This window comes from Theobroma umbraticum, unplaced genomic scaffold, assembly GCF_002168275.2.
Source record: "Theobroma umbraticum cultivar Fairchild unplaced genomic scaffold, ASM216827v3 scaffold_67.0, whole genome shotgun sequence".
In the NCBI taxonomy this organism is placed as follows: domain Eukaryota; kingdom Viridiplantae; phylum Streptophyta; class Magnoliopsida; order Malvales; family Malvaceae; genus Theobroma; species Theobroma umbraticum.
This window is the reverse complement of record NW_018397262.1, coordinates 2,753,952-2,760,021: the sequence shown is the minus strand read 5'-3', so window position 1 is coordinate 2,760,021 and position 6,070 is coordinate 2,753,952.

Sequence of the window (6,070 nt, the reverse complement as noted above, 5' to 3'; positions counted from 1 at the left end):
GGAATTGGATGGTGTGATAGTGTCTAAAGCAGTGCCAAATTGTAAGCAAAAACATGACAGTAGAATTAGAGCTAATAAAACTAAGCCGATCGTTGTTTTCTCCATGACTTTCTTGTTGGCCTTTGAGTATGCAGGAAAAGCCATGAACACATTTCTCCTCCTTAAATCTCATTTTTCAACACAATTTAGTTGTGGTGGACCGGTGATTATAGACCTGGACCATCTAAGTTGACTTATTCTTCACACCATATTTCAACAATTCAAATGATTAATTATGCACACTTGTTTAATTAAACCTCAATCCAGCTTAATTTAATTTTGTTGTGATTTTGACAGCTCCCGGAAAGATGAAGAACCGAGACCTTTGCCAAAGCAAACTTGAAGAAGAAGGAAGAATTTAGAAAGAGGAATGCTGAACCACCCACAGAGATTCTTCTTCATTTCAGTTTAAAAATATAAGAACAAAGCTTGACACCTGTACAATCAATCGTTCAAAAACGAAACAAAACGACATATGAGCAATTTCATTGAATATTTTCCTGTGCCCAATGAGCAATTGTATAAACACTCGTGGCCTGTTTACAAAACGACCCCCTTGGTAAAGTGTCATTTAAAAACTATCACCTGACTCCCTTTTCTTTTCTTCAAGCCCGTTTGTTTGCGCCTGAACTTTATTGAAGACTAAGCTTGAATCTATTTTATCAGACTGAGGATTAGGGGAGCAACTAATCAACTTTGGTTAGGAGTTAGAAACAAAAGAATAAGAGTTAAAAATTTTAAAAAATAATATATTAAACTTAATCAATTATCAAAATATTAATAATAAAAAATAATTTTATGTAATACTAAAATTAAGAAGAAAAAGACTTACACTAATATTTTAAAAAAATTATACTCAATTATATTTTCAGAATTTAAATTTATTAATTAAAAATTATGTATTGAAAAATATTCATTTATTTAAGATTGAGTCTTAGATATTTTGATTCACGTTGTTTTTGTTAATGAATTGAATCATTGAGACTTGATGGCTCAAATTATTTGGACTATTTGCATCTTTTCTTTTAAAAAGTTTGTTAATTGTTTTCAATTTACTTATACTTTAATCAAACTTGAAAAAAATTAATACATTCAATGTCTAATATTCTTATTTTATTTCTATTTAAACTTATAATACTAAATATAAAACTATATTGTATAAAATATAAATAGTTAAATACGGTATACAGGATTAATAATTTTCTCTTATATAATTAGGATTGTTTAAAGACTATATATTCAATATAATTTTGTTTCAACTAAATATAAAATATAAAACATATAAAAAATATACTCAAGATAATTTTCTTTTAAATAATCAAAATTAATTAAAAAATGATACATTGATGAAATTTTGAGTAATACTGTAACACTACAATTTATATTTGAGAATTACATAATAATTTATTAATTTTTAATTAAAATCATAAAAAATAAAATCCACATAATAGAAAAATGACAAACATGGTAAATAAAAGATAGAACTCACATATGACCTAACAAAAAAAGACCAAAAAAGAAATATGGTTGATGGTTCATAAAAATTTGAAGAAAAAAAATCTATAAAAACTTAGAACATATGAGCAAATAGTATAAAAAATATAATTAAAAATAATATATATTAAAAGAAGAAAACAAAAAAAAAATAAGTTGAGTGAGGTATGTGAGATATTTTTTGTTATTCTTTATTTGTATTAATTATTAAATAAAAATTATTTTGAGGGAGGCATTAAAAGAAGATATTACAAATTTAAAAAAATTTACATTATATTAAAAAATTTTAAAAATTTTAAGAGACGGTGCTAAAGGAGGCTCTGCCCGTGCTAAGGGTAATTCTTCAACACACCTCCTTGGTCTCTGTCGGGGTAAGCTCTCAATTTGTTTCTCAAAAACTCAAACCTGTCTTTGCTTGATCTTTTAATGAAAATATCAGCAAGTTGAAGATCTGTATAACAATATTCAAGCTCAATTTCACCATCCTTTACCGCTTCCCTCAAAGCATTTGAGACGAATATACTTGTTATGATCATGCTGCACAGGATTTTTAGCTATTGCTATAGCTCACTGGTTATCAACCCTCAACTGAGTGCCTTTATCTAAAGCAGTGCCGAATTGTAAGCAAAAATAAGATAGTAGAATTGCAGCTAATAAAACTAGACCGACAGTTAGTTTTCCCCATGACATACTTTCTTGTTGTTCTTTGAGCATGCAGCACTCGGAGATGAAGCTATGAATTGATATTCCCGCATTGCTCTCCTTAATAAGATTTTTTAACATGATCTAGTTGTGGTAGACAAGAAGTTCTAGACCTTGACTCTTTAAGTTGACTCATTCTTCTCAACGTTTTTCAACAATTATGCATACGTGTTTATGTAAACGTCAATCCAAAAGATACATATGCCTTGAACCATCCAATATTCCAATATAAGCTATTAGAGAATACCAGCAAGTCTTGGTTTGCATGATTGAAATTTCTCTTTACTTAAAAATGGGATTTGTTTTTTTGAAATTAATGTTTCTTTTCCTGGTTTCTTCTATTAATACCTAAGATTTCTTCTACTTCTTCTTCAATTCTGCTTCTTTGTTCTTTCGGTAGGCAAGGGAAATTACTAATGTTATACCAAAGGGTCTGATTCTGATATGGTTTAATGATATTTTTTGCTAGCCGGAAATATGTTTACATCACGATTTCATCATATTGTGTGATAAGTACAAGTTTGTTGTGTTTTGGAGATTTTCTTCAAGCTTTGAAAAACTCGATTACTTTTTTCTGGTCAACCATGGCGCCTGACAGCCTCCCAAACGATGCCATGTTTTCAACCTAAAATGATCAACTCATATGGTCACATGCACGATGTTCACACCATGGGAGCACCACATCTCATTTGACCCTGGGAAATAATTAAATTCTCGATTCCGGGTCCTTCGAACAATACCCTTTTCATCAAGCTAACAAAACATGAAGTACATCTCAACATTTTAGTCAACAATAATTTAATATGATTAAAATATCTGAAAAGTTCTAATATTAGGACATCTTGTTCAATTTAGTTCATTTAATCATAATCGTAATAATTTAATTTCTCAATTTTAAAAAATTATCTCAATTTAGCTCATCTCTTTAATAATAACTAATTTTATCCTTAAAAGGGATGACATCAACACTGATATGATATATTTTGATGATGTGTCACAAATATGATGACATAGCATGTCACATGGTACCAATGTGATGATGTCACAGTATCACGTGGCGCTAATATAATGACGTGGTAATGTTAATATGACATTGACATGCTGACGTGTCAATACTACATAACAAATCAAAAAATTTTTAAAAAAATTTGTATTATGTCATAGAGACTAAATTAAACAAAAATATATAATACAGGAATTAAGTTGAACAAAATTGAGAAGTTAAAAACTTAAATTGAAAAAATTTAAAAAATAAAAATATTTAAATAGATGATAGATATACTTATTAATAAGTTAAATATTTAAGGTAAAAGGTGCATGATGTTAAAAATATATAAATATTTTCTTACTTGATTATTTGATTCTAAAATATGTATGTTAATTTATCTTCTTTGCAAAAATTAAATTTGAATTCTCCTTTTATAAAAAAAATTTTGAAAAAATTACATATCTAAAGTCAAATTTAGATGAATAACTTGCATTATGTTAGAATAAAATAATATAAAAAGACTAAATAAATTTTTTTTTCTATTTATAATAGTATAAAAATTTAAAATTTATTTGACTTAGTTTTTAACTTGAGCTAAACTCAAATTAGAAAAATAAGTTGATTTTGTTACAACTTTCACGATTTACAAATACCCATTATTTTGAAATTATTCAACCCTTACTCAATTTACTTTTTATTTAGATTTATTCAAAGTTTCTTATAAAACGATTTTATTTAAGTTTAAATACCACAATCAAATTCTGGTAAATTTAAATTTAAATTATTAATTTGGATCTATAAATAATTTGTAAATATAAAAAAATGGTACAAATATTTATAATTATATTTAACTTTATCAACTATAAATGCAATCTTTAATCTAAGAAATTTCAACCTAAAAAAAATAACTTGAAATATTAAACAAAATAAAAACATAAAAAGTAAATAAATAATTGAAGGGGTAGAGTAGCTCTGAATCTATGGGTGTAACAAAAGGTTTTGTTATGCCCAAAAATTATTTTTATAATAATCGCTAACTTCATATCTCATTTTTTCATTTTTTTAAAAACAAAACTAAACGAATCTATTTCGCTAATTTGAGCTCAATTCAAGTTAAAAGCTAAATCAAATAAATTTCATATTTTTATACTATTAGAAATAGAAGAAAAGAGAATTTATTTAGTCTTTTTGTATTATTTTATTCTACCATAATGCAAGTTATTTATCTAAATTTGGCTTTAGATATGAATTTTTTTTTTTATTTTTTTTTTGTTAAAGGAGAATTTAAGCTTAATTTTTTCAATTCAGTTATCTGAAGGTCGAAAAGTAAAAAAAGAAACCTTAATTTTTGCAAAGAAGATAAATTAATGTATATATTTTAGAATCAAATAATCAAGTAAGAAAATATTTATATATTTTTTAACACCATAAATCTTTTATAATTAAATATTTGGTTATTAATAAGTATATCTATCATCTAATTAAGTATTTGTATTTTTCAAATATTATTTCAATTTTATCCCTCAACATCTCAATTTTATTCAATTTAATCTCTGTACTGAATATTTTTGTTCAATTTAGTCCCTATGATGTGATAATTTTTTTTTAAATTTTTTAATCTACTATATGGCACTGACACGTCAACAAGTCAGTGCCACATCAGTATTGCTATATCATTATATTAGTGCCATGTGGCACTACCACATCATTATATCGATGTCACGTGGCATACCTTGTCATCATGTTGTTGCCATATTATCAAAATGTGCCATGTTAGGCACAATTGGATGACGTTAAAAAGAGAGACTAAATTATCACGATTTTAAGTATAGGAACTAAATTGAGCAAAATACCCCAATACAAAGACTTCCCAAGTTTTTTGACAGTTTAATATAGTAGGTGTTCCATTAAAACTACACATAAAGTGAAAAAGAAAACAAAAGGGCTTAAAACTCTTTTATTCAATTACAGTACTGAATCATGTAGGTCAATCCATGCTTCCTTAGTCCATGCATGCATGATGTGTAATTTCATATTTCTAATTAAATGATCAAAAGAGAAATTTAGGTTGTTTTAACTATGGTTTAACTTTTTTTTAAAATTTTTAGAGTTCCCTGTTGTCTAGATTTTTCAAAATTCCTTTCTCCATCACAATTTTTTTAACTCAATCAAGAGTCGATTTTATTAATATATGTAAAAGTTTTGCTCAAAATCTAGAAAAAATAGGATGAAGGTTTTCCTCTATTGAAGATGAGCAGTGGAGAGTAGTGAAGAAGAAAGCGTTGAGATATAAGAGAAAAAAATTTTCCGCACAAAAACAAATGGTGTCTTAACTATTTCATTAAACTACTGAAAATAAAATATATACAAACAATTGGATGGGTGAGAAATATAAAAACAGTAACAAACCAAATGGAAACATTTGGCATTCCAAAAACCAACAATTGTTGGGATCTATAAGAGATTCCCTAGCACAAAGATTAACAACTTTCCTAAACGATTTAGTTTTAGTCAAGACTAAAGAACACCTTACCTGACTCAACAATAAATAGTAAATGGTAAAAGTAACAACTTAAATAGAAAACATAACAAGACTTGAAACAACACTACTCAAAAACATTAGACGACAGCTTATTAGGACCTTCTTATTCCTTTCAAATTTTATTGCTTCTCGCGAACCTCCATTAAAGCCTCACTTTGATAGCTTGACTGCAGATCAAAGACCATAAATATTCAACATAACTTTTAGGTATTTGAGCTGCAAATCCCCATCTCAAATCTCAAAAACATGAATTGATCCTTACCTAAGCCTTTTATGAGAATATTTGCAAGTTGTATATCAACACC